Genomic DNA, 22,237 nt, shown 5'->3' with positions numbered 1-22,237 from the left:
ACATGAGTTCCATCTATTGCACCAATACAATTTTTAAAATATGGATAATATCTTTCATCATTTTTAATTTCCACTGGAGTATCTGTGAATGTGGATCAGTTGGTTGAATAATATGTTGAGCAAGCTTGCAAACAGCATCCAGTACATAATGAAATTGTCTAGAAAGAGTTTCTCCTGATTGTTGGAATCTCTCTTCTGCATTACGTATTGAACCTGATTGTCCAATGATATATAAAATATACCTACTTGTTCATGAATTTCAATTTCTTTTGTTGTCTTCAGATTGTAAGTATTTTGTAAAACATCACACGGATGAAAGAACACAAGCTTTTTCATCCTAAATTGCTGGTAACAACGAATAGGATGCTCATTTAAAAGTTCATTTACCCAACTACTTCCTGTCAATTTTGAAGTTCTTCGTGGATTTTTCACAACGTACTTTAGAAAATAATCAACACAAGTTGCGATTGTTATTAAAGTTATTGTCTTCTTCTTACGTTTGGCTGCGACTTTTTGTTTGTTTTCAAATTCTTCATCTGACACATTTGTATTTGATATTAAACTTTCAGTTGACAAACTTTCAGTTGAGCTGTTAGATATCTTGTTATACAAATATTTTAAACTAATATCAAATAATAAACACTAATCATACTTGTGTGTCAACCATAATCTTTAAATAAACAATAGTTCACATCTTAAATATAAAATAGCAAACAACCATAGAAAACAATAAAAAAATATAATTATAGAAAATATTTTTTGAACAACACATAAATATATTAAAAAGAGACATTCTAGCCAAAAAATATTAACTAGACACATCTGCTAAATTATGAGTCTTCAACCAACCAAGTTGTAAGGCAGAGTCTTCTAGCCCATAAAAATCTCTCTATTTGACCTTTTTGCCATTAGTCTTGTAGCTATAAAGAATATATCACTCCCCACTTCTAACCCAGGTAATTCTTTGAGAACAGCTAAACAAGTAGATATACTTGGTATTTTATTTTTATGAGCTATTTTATTGGCCTTTTCTTCTTCAAACACATTAATTATACGTTCTAGTTGAGTTGAAAGTTGAGAGGCTCCCGACCCCTTCCCAACCTTTCTTCTCTTTTGTCTCATTGCACTAGGAGGTGTTGATTCATTGTTTTACTCATCTTCTAAACCTTCTTCCTCATTACCATTATCTTCGTCATTATCTATCGTTCTAACTATCATTTATATCTTCAGAAGGTGCTCATGCACCTACACCAGTAGCTACAACATCTTCAGAAAGGAACTCCATTTCATCAAGATGTTTTGGACCTTCCTCTCTAAATTTTGCCACATCAGGATTTTCCTATGAGACGATAAAATAACAATTAAAAATTTCTCGATAAAATTGATATTTCTGAAATAGTTTTAAAAAATGTAAGATACCTGAATCTTAGCATCCCACCAATCATCACTTGCTTGTATGGTCTTCTTAATAGGACCCCAATTCCCAACCAAGACCGGTCTCCTTTCCTTTTAGTTTAGCCCATAGTCCCCACTCTCTTTTCATAGCTTCCCACTTGTTTTTAAATTGTTTAGACTCATAATTTAAACCAGTCTTTTTCAAAAATTTTATTTTCAAATTTGTCCAACCAACTTTGTTAAAATGTGTTCCAGGTCTATTTCCAGCCACCATTTCTTCTTTACATATTTTCAATATAATAGTATTTCGTTTACTCCAATCAGCTTTAAATTTTCTTCTGGACTTGCTACTTTCATGAATTTGTTGGGGAAGAACATAAAAAAAAAATCAAACAAAAATAAAAATAATAGCAAGAACTTTGCTATAACTAACTATAAAAATAATAGCAAGTTATATAAAAATAAAATCACATATAAAAAAATAAAATTAAAACTGAAATTTTATACTCCACACAATGTTAAATACAAAGTTAATAATAAAAATTGAATAATGAAATGATAAAAAAAATACCTGGAAAGAATATATGCAGTAGATGGTTCAGATAGAATATTGTCTGAAAATGGTGGTGAAGGATCAATACTTCTAACTGATTAATCATTATGTGAAAATGGTGGTGGAGGGCCAGCACTTCCAGTAGATGGAACATTGCGTGAAGATGATGGTGGAAGGCCAATGTTTCTAGAAGACGGAACTTTGCGTGAAAATGGTGGTGGAGGGCCAATATTTCTAGCAGAAACAGGAAACATTTTTTCACAGAATAAAAAATGAAAGTAGATTTTTTTTGCTTTAAAATCAATTTTTTTCATGGAAATGATAGAATGATAGAAGGAGAGAAGTCATATATTTCTACTTCTTCAAAAAGCTATAAATTAACTTTTCGGAAAGTTAAAAGCTTTTCTTTAAAATGGTGCCAAACACATGTATCGTGACTTTTCATAATTCAAAAGTCAAAATAAGTAGCTTCTGTCACTTCCCAAACGGGCTCTATAAGTGTTTTAACTTTTAATTTTACCTCTTAAAATTTAATTAATCCAATTTTTTTAAATTTAATTCTGCGATTCAACTTTGCATAAATTAATTTTTAAATAGATAACCCAATTTTTAGGGTAGAAGTGAAGCTGACAACATTATTTCGCACAGAAGTTCCAACTGAAGCCGCAGCCCAAAAGTTTAGTGGAGTCTGCCACGCCTCAAAACCTTGCCAGAAGTTGTAAGAAGGCCCAGAGAAAACTTTACCTGTATGCTCCTTTAAATGTATGTAACTATATTGGTATTAGGGCACGGTTTTCTCTCTAGGAGAATGTTTCTCTCAAGATAAGAGATTTTTCTAAGAATATATGATTCTTTCTGTTCACACTTAATCAAACATCACACAAACACATCGTCTGACTTATCCAGTATATTACATAAAATTTCGATACTTCTTCCAGCAAAATCTAACCTTTCCTATACAATCTACCATTACACACAATTAACAAATACATCCGTTCTTACACAATATCCACCATTACCCACAAATCACCAGCATACAAATTGCAAAACCAACAAATACTTGAACAACAATATCCTAAAACCTATTGAGTTTCAATGGAAAACTTTGGACTTGAATCTATAGAAGGAAAAATAATTTCTTTGTTGAAGACGACGCAACAAGAGTTCATGGCAGATTGCTTGAATCTAGTTGGAAAAGTGATCACTAACAAGGAGCTTGCTTTCAAAACCATCAAAAACACTCTAATTGGAGTTTGGAAAAATCCTGAAGGTATGTTAATTTTTGAAGTGGACAAAAACAAAGTTTTAGTCAGCTTCAAGAACAAGACGAAAGGGTTACAAATATTAAAAGGAGGGCCTTGGAATGTTAGAGGCCATATTCTAAATGTACAAATGTGGATGCATGGAGATTCCATATCTGAGGTTAGACATGATTTTTTGGAAATTCGGATCCAAATACATGGACTTCTCCAAGAGTTCATTAATATAGAATCAGCAAAAGAGATTGGGAATAAAATAGGCTTGGTTGTAGAGGATGAAGACCCAATGGTGGGAGACACTTTAGAAAGAATTTTTTCTAGAGTTAAAATAGCAATACCAGTTTCAAAACCTATATCCACTGGTTTTTATTTGAACAGGACAGACTACCAAAGGCATGGATACAGTTTAAGTATGAAAGAATCCTGGAGAGTTATTGTCTGAACTGTGGTATTATCGGTCATAACAAGAAAAAGTGCAAGAATCCAACAACAATGTCAACCTGGAACCCAAAGGAACCAAGGTATTCGGCTGGTTTAGGAGTGGCACAAGCAAGAGCATTAAAGCCAAAAGAATACAGAGTAGCAGGGAAGATAGTAGCTCAGGGCAGAATTAGAGAGAGGCGGCACGTGAAGAACATGATTGAAAGAAGGGAGGTGAGTCAACACAGCAGACAGCAGGGAGTAAAGCTGGCAGTGCACAGGAAAAAGAATGGGTAATAGAAGAGGATAGTATAGCCAAAGCTCCTAAAAGAACTAGCAAAGAAGATCATAGAGATGTGGAAAAGGGGAAGAACATCCTAGAAGATCTGCTTGTCAAAGAAACTGAGTTAGAATAAGTGGAGAGAGATGCTAGGGATTGTGTAAAGGAGAATAAATTTACTAAGGACAGCAAAAAGATCTATGAGAAAGGCAAAGAAATTGGTAGGCCAAGTGTGTTAAGAGAGGAGGCTATAATTAAAGTTATATGGGCTGACTTCTATCAAAGTCCTAATGAAAATATTCATCTTTTTAGAATTGGGTCACAAGAAGAAGATAATAATATCACTATTGGATAACCACTTAAAAGGCTCAATAACAACATGGCAAAGGAGAGAATTAAAGGAGTTATAAGAGAAAACAATGCTATTGAAGCCCAACATAATAATAAAAGGTGTCATATGAGTGTAGATGGAGACTATTGGGTTAAAAATAGAGAGTTAGAGCAGGATAACAAGTAGATATATACAACAGCTGATGAAGGTGTTTATTACGTTGAACTTGCAAATGAAGATGAAGAATTAGAGCCCAACAATAGCAAAGCATTAGTAGTGGCTACAGAATATGAAATGGAAATTGTACAAGGAATGGAGAAAAAACTGAAATTGAAAAGGAAAAGGGAGGACGAGCAATAATTGCTGATGGGAGATATATTCGGAGAGAAAGCTGCCCTACAAGTTTGGAAAGCTGGTAAAAGAAGCAAGCAATCATTAGGACCAGCTAGAGCAATGCCAACAGAGGAAGACCAGCAGAATAAAGAAGAGATAATAGAAGACTCAATGGCTGAGGAGGTGGGCCTAAACATGACCCCAACTCAGCCATGAGTATCATAAGCTGGAACTGTCGCGAGGTAGCAGCCCCTGCGACAGTTTCTGAATTGCACAAAATGTGCAAGCAAATCAAGCCAGCTTTAGTTTTTCTTATCGAAACAAGAGCGAAAAAAATCTATTATGAAATTAAAGAAAAAACTACATTTCAAGAATACTTTTTGTATAAAATCCCGTGATTTGTCCGGAGGGCTATGTCTCTTTTGGAATGATATATATAACGTTGATGTTTACTTTTTGTGTGATAGATACATAAAGGCCCATATTGTTGATAGAAAGGAAAATACATGGGTATGTAATTTTATTTATGGCAATCCTAATTTTGGCAGGAGGAGAGAGCAATGAAGAAAAATCATAGCAACCAATTATAACAAGGTGGAACTTCAACTCTTTATAAGCAATTTTAATGACATTTTGACTCAGGAGGAGAAGAGGGGTTTACCTAAAGCCACATAGCCAAGTAAGAGAATTCAGAAACTTTGTTGATTCTAACTTTCTTATGGATTTAGATCTCAAAAGGGATAGATTCACTTGGTTCAGTAATCCAAGAAACGGATTTGTAACTAGAAAAATGATTGATAGTGCATTAGTTAATTGGGAATGGAGAATTTTGTTTGAGAATGCTTCACTTTTGACTATGCCTGCTATAAGCTCGGATCATTGCCCGTTAATTTTGGACCCAAAACAGATATTAGGATAAGCAAGAGCTTTAAATTTGAGGTATTTTGGACTGACCATGAGGAATGTGAAAATATTGTTAAGAAGGGATGAGAAAAAGAGGTTTCACAGAGCTGCGAATAGACAAGGATAACAAAGAGGATGAATAATTACAAGGAAGAATTGAAAAAGTGGAGTAAATCTACATTCAAACGAGTAGATAAGGAAATAAATAGGCAGAAAGAAGAGTTGAAGAAGTTACAAGATTCAGATTTCACTGAAGAGAAGCAGAATAAGGTACAAGTTTTAAAGGAGAAAATAACAGCATTATGGAAGCAAGAGGAGAAATTTTGGGGCCAGAGATCCAAATTAAAGTGGTTGAAGTGGGATGATAAGAACACATCCTTTTTTCATGCAACAACCATCCAGAGAAGAGAGAGAAACCACATTGAAAGATTGAAAAATGAAGCAAGTTATTGGTTGGAAGAGAGGGAAGAAATAATGAGGTACATTGAAGAGCATTTTGAAGCATTGTTCACTTTGACTATAAGACAAAGGTATGACAACACCCTAAGTAAAATTCCAGTGAAGGTCACCGAAGAAATGAACAGAGGGTTGATTTCTGAGGTCTCAGACGATGAGATAAGGAATGCAGTTTTCAGCATGGGGAGTCTCAAAGCCCCAGGACCAGATGGCTTAAACGGGTTATTCTATCAGAAATATTGGCAGGTGATCAAGAAGGAGGTATGTGAGGTTGTCAAAGAATTTTTCAGAAGTGGGCTACTGCCAGAAGACATTAGTGAAACCACAATGGTCTTGATCTCAAAAATTAAAAATCTAGAAGGACTTAACCTGCTAAGATCTATTAGCTATTGTAATTTCATATATAAAATTATATCAAGGATCTCAGTGTTGAGGCTGAAAGGACTGGTGGAGGATATAATTTCACCAATTCAAAGTGCATTTATAGGAGGGAAATTGCTATATGATAATGTGGTGATCGTGCAAGAGATAGATCATAGCCTAAACAGAAAGGGAAGAAAAGGATCTAATAACATGGCAATCAAGTTAGACATGAATAAAGCGTATGATAGATTAGAATGGGATTTTTTTTAGAATGTATTAAAGAAGTTTGGATTTAATGAAAGATGGGTGGAATTAGTGATGAAATGTGTTAGAAGTGCCAATTACAGATTTAAGGTCAATGGCGAGTTGTCCAAAAAAATCAAGTCGCAAAGGGGCCTAAGACAGGGTGACCATTTATCTCCCTACCTATTTATTTTGGCAGCCAAAGTTTTTACTATTTTGATGCAGGAAGCACAGAATGAAGGCGATGTCTCTGGAATAAAGATTGCTCCTACAGCCCCTACAATTACTCATTTTTCGTTTGCAGACGACTGTATTATTTTTGCAAAAGCTAAAGAGGAAGAAGCATATCAAATTATTTTAGTGCTGAATGAATACACAGAGGCGTCTGGACAGAGGATAAATTTGAATAAGTCAGATATCACTTTTGGGAGTATGTGTCAATTCAGAAAAGGGTCGACATTGAGGAAATACTAGGCATGGCATCGTGGGAGACACCTGGAAAGTACCTTGGTCTTTCAGCTACTTGGGGAAGATCTCAAAGCGAAGCTTTAGCATGGATTGAAGAGAAAATAATGAATAAATTAGAAGGATGGAATGAGAAGCTATTAAATCAAGCAGGCAAGAAAACTCTAATCAAAGTAGTAATTCAAGCAATACTATCATACGCTATGAACAATATAAAGTTTTCAAAATAATTCTGCAGAAGAATATGCACTAAGGTGGCACGATTCTAGTAGGCAGCATCAGGTAGAGACCGATGTATCCATTGAAAAAAGTGAGAATCCATTACAAAGAGTAAGTTGGAAGGGGGGTTGGGATTCAAGGATCTAAAATCACAAAACACTGCCTATCTTGCAAAACAAGCTTGGAGAGCCGTCAAAAACTCGAATTTGATTTGGGTCCAAATTCTAAGATCATTATATTTTTCAGAAGGCAATTTCTAGACAGCAAAAAAAAAAAAAAAAAAGAAAAGGGGCAAATTGGGTTTGGAGAAGCATTTTGCATGGGTGAGAGCTTCTTAGAGCAAGAGGCAAGTGAAGCATAGGAGATGGGTCAAAGGTGTGCATTTGAAAGGATAATTGGATTTTCAGAAAGAACAAGGCTCTGAATGTAGAAAGTAGTGATGAGACCAAAGTTAGCGAGCTGATTATGGAGGGAGAGGGATGGAACGTAAGGAAAATTGTAGGAATGCTTTCCCACTAGATCAGCAGAGCAATTTTGATAACTCCTATTGGTGTTCTAAACAAAGTAGATAGAAGTCATGCGGCTAAAATGGCAAGTCAAGAACAGGATATCATGCGGCTAAAATGGCAAGTCAAGAATTGAACCAAGGAAATCCATCAACAAGTGAAGATAGAAGGGACCTATGGAAAGAAATATGAAAAATGTGTGTCCCACAAAAAATCAGAATGTTGCTATGGAGAGCAAGCCAGGATGTATTTCCAATGGGTCATAATCTGTATAAGAGGAATATAATACAAAGCCCAATTTGCCAAGTTTGTTCTAAAGAAGTGGAAACAGTGGAACACGCTTTCATGCTTTGCGATTGGGTAAGAGCTACATGGTTTGGGACTAAATGTCAAAGTATTCCAACTAGAGATACAATCTCATCTATTGGGAATTTGTTATTGGAAAATATAAGAAAAATTATAGCAACAGGAGGTGAAGAACAAGAGAAGAGAATCAGCAATTTTGGGTTCTTGATATGGGAAATATGAAAGACCAGAAATGACAAACTATTTCAATATCTAGAAATAAACTCAATGTGGACAATAAAGAAAGCAAATGTTATGGAAAATATTTACTGGAAATCAAAAGAAAAACAAGCAGGAACGATGCTTAGAGAAAGAGAGAACAGAACAAACCTGGTAAGATGGAGACCTCCTCCAATTGGTTGGCTGAAGACAAATGCCGATGCAGCATTCAGGAAAGAAAAGGGTTCTGGTGTAACATTTGTGGTAGTTAGGGATAACAGAGAAAGAATTGTGTTAGGCTTCACAGGAAAAATTCAAGCAAATTCAAGCATAACAGCAGAAGAAACAACAGTTAGACAAGCTATAATCATAGTTAATAATCTCCAGATGGGAAAGACTCTAATAGAATCTGATAATTTAAAATTCATACAAGAAATTAAATCCATGGGTTCAATAGGAGAAATTTTAGCAATTATTCAAGACATTGATATGCTAATGGAGTAATTACCGGAAAAGGGGTTAACTTGGACTCCCAGAAACGGGAATCTCCTCGCCCATGAAACAACCTAGGGATATTGCACTAAAATTTGAGCACTCAACCACCTGCAAACATCCACAGAATCATCAGAAGTGAAATTCAATTTAATTAAAGTTTGAGGATCAACAAAGAATTAAGCTTTAATAAAAGAGGAACAAAGTGCCATACAATTGAGGACCAAAATGGTACAGTGAATAAAAGCTTCTCGACTCTCGTGGCCACTTATGGTACAATGAATATAAGCTTCTCGCAATGGCTCTAGCAAAGCATTGAATCTCAGTTTGGAAGGGATGATCGCAATCTTCGATGCACCATATTTAGATGGAGTCCTAGCACAGTTGTAGGAGCAGCGTATTGAGTAGGTATTGATGGTGGGTGGCTGAGGATACCATTCCACTGATGAAAGATGAAGGTGGATAGAAGACGAGTTTTCTCTGGTTCACAGTTCAAAATGTGATAGTGTTAGAATGGAAATGGATTAGGTCTTTGTGTGTTTTTTTGGGTCTTATGGACCTAAGTCCAAAAAAAATGTATGTAATTGCTTCATTATAAAAACAATAGGAGAGTGAGGAGGTGAAAGTGAGGCTCTCGAGAAGACAAGTAATTTGGCCATTATAACTCGGTTGTAACCGACCTATATTTTTGTATTCTCTATGTAGGTTTTGTCTTAGGTGGGGAAAGAAATATTGAGGACTTTGGTGGTCTAAATAAAAAAATTAAAAAATAAAATATTAAATTACTTAAATACTCTCATCTTCTTTCTTTTGTTTTTTCCTTAACAATAACACCAACCACACCACTTACTAGACTATTGTCTTTCACTTTTTCTCCATAGCATAGCAATCACCACACCACTTATTTTTGTGTAATCAACATTAATAATAATAATTTTTCTCTTTTCAAAAACATCTTTCCTCATTCATTGGGTTTTTTCAATGAGTAAAGCGTTCACTTTTCTACAAATATTTACGCCTTGTGTGAACTCCATAGCACTCTTTTCCTTACCCGTGTGATTATCCCATTTATTATTGTCGAAGCATGTGGCATCACAATCTTCATTGGTGCAGTCGAAGGACCCGACCCAATTAACTTTTTCGTTAATGAGAAGATCAATCATGGTTTGAAAAATCAAGATCAACGTATGTACTATAGTAGTTATTCTAATGTTGATTTCAATATCATTATTTAATAAATTAGTTTCCTAAACATTTTGAGAATTTTCTGGTGATTTGAAGGGTGGATCATAGTTGTCAAGTCTTGGATATTTCACAAATTTGTTTGAAAGTTTATGCCTCGTGGAGTAACTCAAGAAGAAAAGAGAAGAGGATGAACATAGATGATGAGATAAGGAAGGAAAGGTATTGAAAAAAAAGGATAAAAAGGAAAAATCAAAATTTTATAAATGTTAAATAATTAATTTATATTATTATAAATTTTTAATATATAAAATAATCATTGAATCAAAACCGTACATCATTATTTTTAACGGTTAAAATTAAAATATTCTATTTAGACCACTAAGATCCTAAATATATTTTTTCCACCATAAAATTCTCCTTCTTATGTAACTGATGTATAACATTATAACATGAATAGTTCTCTGGTGGCAAGAATTTGGTGGCTAAGAAAAGGCGAAAATTGACCAGCTAATGATTTGGTGACATGTAACGATAAAGATTTTAAGAGAAATCCAAAATAAAAAAAGTTGATGTGTGATTTAGACTTAGTAAAACACGATAACTTTTTCTCTCTTACTACAATGACAATATTGAAAAAGCAAGGCCAAAAAATAATTTTTTATTGCAGTTGAGCAACGAATAAAGAAAAAGTCTGCTGCAATGGAGTTAAAGGAAGGAATCACCGCTTGCAAGGGACAAACTGTAGCTGCCTCATTGGGAAACGATTCAAAGATGATGATCGGCGATTCCTAGTAGACACAGCAGGGGCAATGGCAACCAATAGATTTGTTGTGGTGGAGCTGAATCTATAGGATGTCATCAAAAAATTGTTCTGTCGGAGAAGAAGAACCACGTCGGAGAAGCATCAGCTGCAACTGGCCAACGCTAGCTATGTCAGTGGGAATCAATTTGGAGATACTGATCGGCAATTCAGAGATGTTGATCGGCATCGAAAAAGAGGAACACCGGTTCTAAAGTCGCCATAAAGAAGGTGGCGGTGCCACCATAAGGACAGCTTCCTTTTCTCTCTCTCATTCAAAATTTTAACCATGGTCCCTTCTTCTCTTTATAATTCAAAACTTTAACCATGCTTTATTAGTAAATTTAACATCTTTAAGGTCAAATTATGGTTCTTGTAACTTCAAACTTTCCATATGTCAAATTCGGATTGGTCGATACTACTTGACTATCTTAGACACTCTTCCCAAACAACCACAAGAGAACTATCCTTATGAAATATACTAATATGGTCCTGAAGATGCATACTATTGTGTAGATGGATAATTCCTTCTACTTGTAAAGATAGATGTCAACAAATGATTGATGTAAATGCTGTGAATAGGACAATTATGGGAGACAATTGCTGAAGTGTAGGACCTACCACAGCACAAAGAATTTGAATTGTAGGTCCCACCAGCTGCTAAACTTAGTGTTAAGAGGTCTATTTATCTCTAAACTAATAAGCTGCATTAAAATAAAAAAAGCATAAAATAAAAATTATATTTTAACTAAAAATATAGCAATATCCTTTGTGAAATAAAAAAAAGGAAAATTTTTGGAAAGTGATGTACACTTTTATTTGAACCCGATTGAACCACGTCTCTCAGGTGTATGTCCTAGGTGTCATAAAAAGAGTAAACAGTCGTTTCTGACCATGAAAGATTTCGACGCTGATAAGATTGATTATGAAAAATTAAAACTAAAGTTATATCATATAAGATAAATTTTGTTCAACAAAAATGACCAATTGTTAAAAAATTACTCAAAATTCAAAAACTACTCTTTTCATCATCTTCAACCTTGAAAACTCTAACATTAACAACAATCAAACTACCATATTTTCTCCCTCTCTCCCTGCTCTTCATCCATCGCCGCGCTGACACCGTTGTGCCGTCGTGCCTCCCCTCTCTGTCGCACCTTTCCTCTTCGTTGCTAGCTCGCACCCCTCCATCACTCCTCTTCGTGGCAGGCTAGCTCCTCTCTATCGTTGATGCTTCTCTTGTATCGGATCTACAGTGTTCTACATTTCTTTCAATAGTTCAAAGAAATCGACGACGTCGAAGCCAACTGTCGTCACCTCCTTCTCTTTAGCACCACCATCCTCCCAACAAACAATCAGATTTAGAGATGAAAAAGCTAGATAGAACCTTTCTCTCTAGGCATTGTTGAGAAGATCAAGTACGATCCTAATAGCTCCTCTAGCATCGCCTTTATCCGATGGATCGAAGGAGTCTGTCGTTGTGTCATGCCGGAGAAATCCCTTAATTAACCGTCGCGTAAATTGCTCCAGATCTATAACACCACCGAAGGAAACAACTACATTCGCAGTGTGTTTGTGTTAATTCGATGCTTCCACCGCAGCACATTAGTTCAGCAGTGAGGAACGTGTTCTTGTCAGCATTCTCGCCGAAGGAAAAAGAAGCTTCAGCTTATGCATCTAGATCCGAATCGTTTCCCCTCGGGCCAAAGATTGCATTGGCTACGTTGAGATCATCGTTCTTTGTGCCGCGAGTGAGAGGTGAGAAGATGCTCCAGGTTCGGAATTGGACGAAGAACAACGACGTTTGGATGCATAGGAACAAACGCATAGCTGCAATTTCTTGGCACGGCATCACGTGATAGGGTTTACAGCACAAAGGAATTAGGGTTTGTGCTAGAAATTGACCTATTTTCACGCTCTTGTGAAACTATATTGTTGGGAGGATGGTAATGGTAATGACAAGGAGAAGAAAATCGAATAGCCATAGTGAATCAGAGGAAAATGAATCCGATTCAGAGGAGTCGAGGAGTCGATATGGTGGATTTTGCAGCGGAAGTAGTGGTTATGGAAGGAAGAGGAAAGGAGATGGGGTATTTATAAAATTATCAACAAAAAATTATTAATTGGTCATTTTTGTCGAACAAAACTTATCTTATATATATAGGTATAATTTTAGTTTCAATTTTTCGTGATCAATTCAGTCAGCGTCTGAATCGGTCAGAAATGGCTATTTACTCTCATAAAAATGATAATAGCATGTCTTACATAAATTGATTGTTGTTGTAAAATAAATAAATAAGAAAGATATAATAAATATAAAATAAAGAAGTATAAATAAAAGACAGTAGTATTGATATTCACTAATATAATTATCTCACTATAATAGAAGTAATTCATATATTTACTAGTATGTTGCAACTTAAAACCCACGGAGAAAAATAGAAAAGGAAGAGAATTTTATATGTTATTGTAGTGTGTAACCCTTTTGCCTCAGTTCATGCTTTTATAGGCATACACAATTTGCTTTTCAAACTTCATTAAGTTTGCTTCATCCTAAGAACTTGTTCCTTTCAACATAGGAAAGATGAGCCATTCATAAATGGGCATCCATCCTTATCTATCATCGTCACAACAGTCTCCCTTGGATGTCCATTTAAGATTACTGCCTCGTTAAAACCTTACTAAAGAAAAATTCAATGGGAAAAAAACTTTAGTGAAGGAAAAGGAGTACAATATCCTTTGTGATGGGGACTGCCTCATTAAAAACCTTGTCAAGAAAAATTCATTAGGGACAAAAATCTGACCAAGGAAAAAAGAGTACAGTCTTCTCCTCTTATTGATATTATTTAATATCTCGGAATTGGCACATCCCAATTTGATGTACCAATCTTTCAAAGGAAGATTTTGGAAGTGACTTTGTAAATAAGTCTGCCAGATTATTGCTTGAGCGGATCTGTTGGACATCAATTGTTCCTTGATTTTGAAGATCATGAATGAAGAAGAATTTGGAAGAAATATGCTTTGTTCTATCACCTTTGATGTATACACCCTTAAGTTGAGCAATGCATGCTGTATTATCTTCAAACAGAACAGTTGGAGCTATCTTATGATTAATCAGTCCACATGATGACAGAATATATTGGATCAAACTTTTGAGCCAAAAATACTCGTGACTTGCTTCATGAATCGCTAGTATTTCAGCATGATTAGAGGATGTTGATGTTATCATCTGTTTCGTGGACCTCTATGATATAGATGTACCACCATATGTGAATAAGTATCGTGTTTGAGATCTTCCTTTGTATGGATCAGATAAGTATCCAACATCTGCATAGCCAACTAATTGCGAGTTTGATTCATATGGATAAAACAAACCCATATCAATTATTCCATGAAGATAATGAAATATTTGTTTGATTCTAATCCAATGTCTTCTGATTAGAAAGGAACTATACTTTGCTAGTAAATTCACCGCAAATGATATGTCAGGTCATGTATTATTAGCAAGATACATTAGTGCTCTAATGGCACTAAGATATGGTACTTTAGGACCAAGGATATTCTCATTTTATTCTTTAGGATGGAATTTATCTTTTTTCACATCCAAACACCTTACGATCATTGGGGTACTTAATGGATGTGACCTATCCATATTCAAGATCTTTTCTGTGTATGTTGTTTGATGAATAAAGATACCATTTTTTGTATGTTCGATCTGTAGGCCGAGACAAAATTTAGTCTTTCCAAGATCTTGCATCTCAAACTCTTCTTTCAGAGCTTTTATAGTTGTTGGAATCTCTTCAGGGGTTCCAATGATATTTAAATCATCAACGTACACAACAATTATAATGAATCCAGATGCAGATTTCTTTATGAAAACACATCGGCCGATATCATCATTCTTAAATTCGTTTTTGACCAAATACTCTGTAAAACGATTATACCACATTCGTCTAGATTGCTTTAAACCATATAAAAATCTTTGCAATTTGATTGAGTATAATCCCTGCGAATATTCATTGGATGGTTTAGATATCTTTAGTCCTTCAGGGACTTTCATATAGATATCACGATCTAATGATCCGTATAAATAGGTTGTTACGACATCCATTAAATACATATGTAGTTTATAGTATGCGGATAAATTGACCAAATAACGCATTGTTATTGCATCCACTAAAGGGGAATATATTTCTTCATAATCTATACCGGGCCTTTGTTAAAAATCTTTTGCCACAAGTCGAGCTTTATAGCATACAACTTCATTTTTCACATTTTGTTTTCTCACAAATACCCATCTGTATCCAACAGGTTTTACATCTTCTGGTGTACGGACTACAGGTCCAAAGACTTGACGTTTTGCAAGTGAGTCTAACTCAGCCTTCATAGCTTCTTCCCATTTTGGCCAATCATTCTTTTATCGACATTCTTCGACTGTTCTTGGTTCAAGATTCTTACTTTCATGCATGATATTTAATGCCACATTATATGCAAATATTTCATTGACAATTGTCTTATCTCGGTCCCATTTTTCTCCTATAAAGACATAATTTATCGAGATCTCGTCATTTTCACAATTTTTAGGTACCTGAATATCTTCTGGCGTCAAAAGTATATCAGAATTTTGGACAACTGCAAGTGTCTTTACTATATCTTTATCTTTTTCAACAGGAGTAGTATTTACCTCTTTTCTTTTTCAAAATTTTTTTGCCTTTGGAACCGACAGACCTACCACGCTTCTAACGTGAATTGTTTCGGTGGCCATTTGTCCGACTAGGAGATTAATTCGAATTGGAGCATTTTCAATTGGTATATAGGATTTAGTAATCCTTTTCGTATCAGAAAATGCATCAGGCAATTTATTTGCTATTCTTTGCAAATGTATGATCTTTTGAACTTTGAGTTTACATTGCCCTGATCGAGGATCTAAATGCATCAAGGATGATGCATCCAAATTAAGTTCCTTTTTAGGAAGCTTATTCTCTCTCCCTAATGTTGAAAATTTTGATTCATCAAAATAACAATCTGCAAATTGGACTTTAAATATATCTCCAGCTTGTATCTCAAGATACCTCACTATAGAGGGAGAATCATATCCAACATATATCCTCAATTTTCTTTGGGGTCCTATTTTGGTGTGAGAAGGTGGTGCAATGGGAACATATATCACACATCCGAATATTCTTAAATGGGAAATATTTGGCTGATGGCCAATAGTTAATTACATAGGAGAGAACTGATGGTAACTTATTAGCCTCAAACGAATAAGTGATGCAGCATGTAAAATTGCATGCCCCCAAACAGAGGTTGGGAGATTTGTTCTCATAAGTAAGGGTCTAGCAATTAATTGGAGACGTTTAATACGTGATTTTGCTTACCCATTTTGTGTATGAACATGAGCTACTGGATGTTTAACGCTTATTCCGCTAGCCATACAATAAGCATCAAAGGCTTGGGAAGTGAATTCACCAACATTATCAAGACGAATTACTTTGATTAGATTTTCTGGAAACTGTGCTTTTAATCGAATAATTTGAGCAAGTAATCTCGCAAATGCCAGGTTGCGAGAAGACAATAAGCACACATGTGACCATCTCGAAAATGCATCTATTAAGACTATAAAATATCTAAAAGATCTACATGGTGGATGAATAGGTCCACATATATCACCTTGAATCTTTTTTAGGAATTCATGGGACTCAAATCCAATCTTTACTGGTGATGGCCTTAAAATTAGCTTTCCTTGAGAACATGCATCACAACGAAATTCATTAGACTTAAGAATCTTCTGGTTCTTTAGTGAATATCCATGGGAGTTTTCAATAATTCTCCATATCATGGTTGTTCTCGGATGACCCAATCGATCATGCCAAATTATAAATTCATTTGGGCTAGTAAACTTCTGGTTTACAGTGGCATGTGATTCAATTGCACTAATTTTAGTATAATATAAAAGATAAAAGTGAGGATAACTTTTCTAATATAACCTTTTTAATTGAATCATGAATTGTGATATATAAGTACTCATGATTTTTCTCATTCATTGTTTCAATATGATATCCATTTTGGTGAATATCTTTAAAACTCAACAAGTTCCTTAGAGATTTAGTAGACAATAGTGTATTATTTATTATAAATTTTGTTCCTTCGGAAAACAAAATTATAGCTCTTTCGGAGCTTTCTATCATGTTGTCTGAGCTAATAATGGTATTAACATATTCTTCTTTTGGCAAAAGATGAGTAAAATATATATTACTTTTGAGAATGATATGCGAACTTGCACTATCCGCAAGGCAAACATCTTCATTATATATCTTGCCATTTTCTTCAAAGACAAATAATAATAATAAAATGAGTAGTAGTACATGCACAGTAAAATTATATTCCTGATTGGAATTATTTTTCTAAGAAATACTGTACATAAAAATAGTGTCATGTACTAAATTTATTATTATTATTATTAATATTATTATTATTTTAAAACTTGACACATTCGAAATTCTTAAACATAAACATTAATATTTTATTAAACATTATTTATATACATCATACTTGAAATTTAAATACATTAAAAATAAAACTTAACAAGAATTTTTTTTTACATTTTTTATTTACATGAGTACTTTAACAAACCCACATATTAAACGTTTCTATCTGATCAAATGACTAATATTTCTTTCAGAATCATCAAAGAAATCAGATACTTCATAATGAGTGGTGTAATTTTCAGCAACATCATTTGAAACAAAATTTGTTTCCTTTTCTTTCTCATCCTTTTTCAAGAATGCTTGATAAAGATCAACTAGGTGCCTCGGAATACGACAGGTATGCGACCAATGCCCCTTTCCACCACAACGAAAATATTTATCCTCTGTTGATTTATTTTACCCATTGTTTCTTTCTTTATCCCACTTCTGGTGAGATCCTTTCTTGTGAATATAATTTTTCTTCCTTTCATAATTTTTCTTGTTACCAAAGCCTTTCCATTTACCTCTTCTGAAGTAATGATTCACTGCATTTACTTCAGAAAATGGGGTGGCGCCAGCTGGGCGTGCTTCATGATTTTTTAAAAGCAACTCATTGTTGCGTTCAGCAACAAAAAGGCAAGAAATTAGCTCAAAATATTTTTTAAATTCTTTTCTCGATACTGGTGCTGTAGGAGCACATTCGAGGCATGGAAAGTTGAGAAAGTTTTCTCTAACATGCCATTATTAGTTATCATTTCTCCACATAATTTCATTTGTAAGGTAATTCAGAACATTGCAGAATGGTATTCATTTATGGATTTAAAATTCTGTAGACGTAAGTGCGTCCACTTGTAACACCCTAACTATCAAAATGTCACGCTTTCGGCTGCGCCACTCTGATAGCTCGGGTATTACGATGACTCTTATAATATTTAATACTAAAATATGAGCCTGTTTAAAACTTAAATCGTGTTACCGCTCAAGAGACTTTTTAATAGATAACATACATCCATACAAATATCAATACTTACAAAGGATACCTATATATATACATATTAATAATTTTACAAGCATTACCTGATACAATTGCTATCCCTCTTACAGAATGTATATAAAGATAAAGGCGAGGGAAAACGTAATATTCTAAACAATACAATACATCATATAAACAGAAAATAGAATAAACTCTTCGTGACTTCCTTGTCCATATCCTAAAAAGGAAACACCTATAGGGGAGTGAGAACATTGTCTTCAAAAGGGTTCTCACTATACGGTTGCAGAATTACTATAATAGGATACGTGAAATTAAAACCGTTACAGTGATTAATAGCCGCCTTATGTATCTTTTCAAAATAAAAAATTTAATATCAAAATTCCGAAATTCTTTCTGGAAGAGAAAACTGTTAACTATTCAAAAATCCGAAAGCCTTTCTAAAAGTTTAGTTCTTCATGATTTTCTAAGCCAAAAACATAAACCAAACACGGCCTTCGACCCATCTCATAATCATTCATGACCCTAGGCCCAAACAATTCAATCCACAACCAATCCATCACAATCCACCAACAGAGTTTCAGTCGCAAACACAAGTAGAAAAGCTTAAGCACAAACAGGCAGTTACATCAAGTAGAACAATTAACAGTTAAACACAATCAATCACATAGGCTAACCAAGTATAATATGCACACCCAAACAATGTCACAAAGATGCATATGATGAATGCTTATCCTAATGGCTGATGAGTCTCATCTATCGGTTATAAAGCCAACCCGACAAGTCCTGGTAGCTAACCATTGGACTGTCCCTCTATCGTGCATCCCCAACTCGAGTTATTCACAATCATAATCATAATCACACAACACCCACACTAGTGTTTATCCATGGGGGCGAGCTCATCCGGAACTTTCACAGTGTCTGGCCACACTTATGACATAGGGTCAGGAGAGTATTGAGTCTCAACCTGGAGCACGTGGTGGCTAGCCACTGCTTTTACCCAGGAAAGCTCGTATCTCAGATAATTGGAAGTGCAACAATCACTTTATCAACTTATAATCATCCATATTCATACTCAGCCATCTGCCTCATAACATATTCCACAATCAGCCATAATTTATTATCATATACAGCCATTCTGGCTCATAACATATTCCACAATCAGTCATAATTCATTATCATATACAGCCATTCTGGCTCATAACATAACAACACTTCCACCATCCAACATCATAAAACTCATAAAATCATCATTCAAGCCATAAATCACTTAAATCACTTTTCTCTGAAATCAAATTCAATTCATCCCAGTCTTAACTTCAAAATCCACATTTCTCAAATCACTTCTAGCTTATAAGCCATCTTTCTCAAAAGAAATTTTCTCTTTCAAAACAAGCCACATTTCCACAACATCCTTCTAAAACTTCCAAAGATTCAGCAACTAGGCCAAATTAAAAATCTCTGTTGAAAGATCTAAAAATCAGTCATCCTAAAACAGAATTTGGTAATAGAAATTTTTCAGTAGAGTCTCAAGACTTTAGGGGAGGACAACCTATCTCAATTTCTTAAAGATTTATTGAAACTCTTAAAATTATAAATTCTTGGTTTAACTAAATAGAAACAGAATTTATTATAAAACCAAATAATATAAAGTCACAAGTCCTAACCCAATCCAAAACCAAATTCACTTGAAACGGAGCCAATCCATTTAAATCAAAACCACTTTCAGGTTTCTTCTTAAAACCAATTATCTGACTTCTCGCAAAATGTCAAAAACGCAATTATGCAATCAAAAGTCCAATTTTCTTTAAAATCACTAAAAGCTCCTCTGAACGAAATCCTTAAGTCTAACCAAAAGCAAAAGTCCTTTTTATATTAAAAATCAATATTAGAACATAATACTTTCTCTCAGTGATTCAAAATGGTAAAATAATTCCTTTCTAAATAAATCGAACTCAAGACATATAGTTCACTTAAATAAATTTAACTCGAAAACATAACTATTTTCTTATAATAAATCAAATAACACAATTTCTCAAATCCAAACCTTTCTAAATAACTTTTTAAACAAAGTCTAAGATTTTTATAGAAATTTCGGCAACACCTTCCCTAAAACTTGGACTTTGCAACCCTGTTCGGGTCCCAACCAAACCATTCCGCAATCCTTTTCAACGGTCCAAAACCCAAAATCAGTTCAAAAGCAAGCTAAATCCAACAGTCACCTCATTTTCATATCTCAAGGAAAACGTTTTAAGATCAAATCATTACCAACCGATTAAACTCATTTCCAAAACTTTAAAGAAACAGTTCAGCAACAATCCATTTATCAAAATCAAATAATAATCTAATCAAACATATATTCATATTCATCCAAGCCAGCCAAGCAATACATAAGACTTATACAATCACTAAAAAGTATATAATTCTCACATCAGTATCCATTTATAACAATTCCAAAATATAAAATGGCTTTTTAGAAAAACCCCTACCGCAAAGTCGAATTTCACAGAAATCGAAGACGGAATTGTTGCGTGATGACTGGTTAGGCTACACCCAAAATGCAGCAGTTCCTTCATCCCTTATCCACCCATGTTAGCAACATTCGCAACAGTCTTGACAGAACTGCAGCAACGCGAGTTGGCCACGACAGCGAGCAAAAACGATGAATTCAAATTGGATAGAATAACAATTCTGGAAATTCAAGGGTGGAACAGAGGCTAAATTAAATTGGAACAAGAGCAAGGCTAATAAAATGGTAGCGGAATAAACAAAAAGCGTCAAGTAGAGGTTCAGAACAAGAATATCTTACAAGAATTAGAAAGGAATAACAGAACAAAGAAGCAGCGGCATTTTTGGTATCTTTGATCGATAGCAGCGGTGCTGTCAGATTCTGGTACCCGTTTTATTCCCATGGCAGCCACAATGGTGGTTCTGGGCAACTCTGGTGGCAGTGGAAGGCCTCAATGTCAGCCTAACGGTGATGGTTACGGCTTAGAATGGATCTAGAGCAAAGCTAAGGCAACAACAACAACAGTTTCAGCAACGGCGGTGGCGTTTTCTCAGATTCCAGAAACTAGAAGCAGAGGCAGAACTGGCGAGAACTCCTCTTTCAGCGGGCTTGGTGAGACATGGCAGCAGCAGAGTGCGACAACAGTGGCGATGGCTTCATGCAATGACAACATCTTCCCTCTTTCCCTCGCGTTGTTCTCTTCTCCACGGCGGAATCCAACAGAGATGGCGGCGACACCACCCGCGACGGGTTGGCTGCGATGAAACCCCTGGTGGCAAGACGTGATGGCTCTCAGTGCATGACTTCTCTCCTCTCGGATGCGTCACAGCGATGACAACTCACCGGTGGTAGCGGCTTCCTCTCGATGTTGCTTTCTGTCTCAACATCTCTCTCTCTCCACTTTGCGAACAGTGGCGGCAACGATGTGGAGGATGGCAGCGAGCTGGGCACGATGGTGGCGCGGTGGTGGTGCGATTGGACGGCGTAGAGTGCGGCCCCTTCCCCTCCAATTCTGAGCTCTCGCTTCTTCCTCTCCATCTCTGCGTTTCTTCTCTGTTTTGTGTGTGTTTGATACGTTGAAGGAGGAGGGTGAGGCTGCATCTGTTAGAGTTTGGAATTGGGGAAATTAGGATTTGGTGAGGTGAGTGTGTGTGAAAATTAGGGTTAAGGTTAGTTTAGTAATTTCAAATAAAAATAGGAACAATATGGTAATTGAAACCCAAATTAAATCCAATACTAATTATATATAGAAAATATTATTTGTTCATCAATTTTACAAATTACTTTCAATTAAATGCTCAAATCTAAGATTTAGAGATAATACGATTTAATTTTCTTTATTCATAAAAACTAAAGTATTGAATTCCAAAATCTTAATTATTTAAATCAATTTATACAAAATTCTTATTATTTTACGATTACTAAACTTTATAATTTAAATATAGAAAACACTAAATAATTGTAAAATCAGATAAAAACCTTAATTTATTTTAAACTCAATTTACCAAAATTTGCTTTAATTACATTTAATAAAATAAGTTCTGAGATTAAAGTATTTATTGAA

At 34.9% G+C, this 22,237-nt stretch overlaps 2 pseudogenes; one reads left to right on the top strand and one right to left on the bottom strand.

Annotated features, from left to right (window-relative positions):
* Positions 1-808: 808 nt before the first annotated feature.
* On the bottom strand, positions 809-10,766 carry LOC148568812 (uncharacterized; annotated as a pseudogene).
* On the top strand, positions 4,784-8,734 carry LOC148568813 (uncharacterized; annotated as a pseudogene).
* Positions 10,767-22,237: the final 11,471 nt, after the last annotated feature.

Source organism: Arachis ipaensis, chromosome B4 (assembly GCF_059453495.1).
Source record: "Arachis ipaensis isolate K30076 ecotype BB chromosome B4, ASM5945349v1, whole genome shotgun sequence".
Lineage (NCBI taxonomy): Eukaryota > Viridiplantae > Streptophyta > Magnoliopsida > Fabales > Fabaceae > Arachis > Arachis ipaensis.
Note: the sequence above shows the minus strand (reverse complement) of the source record. Positions and strands in the feature narration are given on the sequence as shown.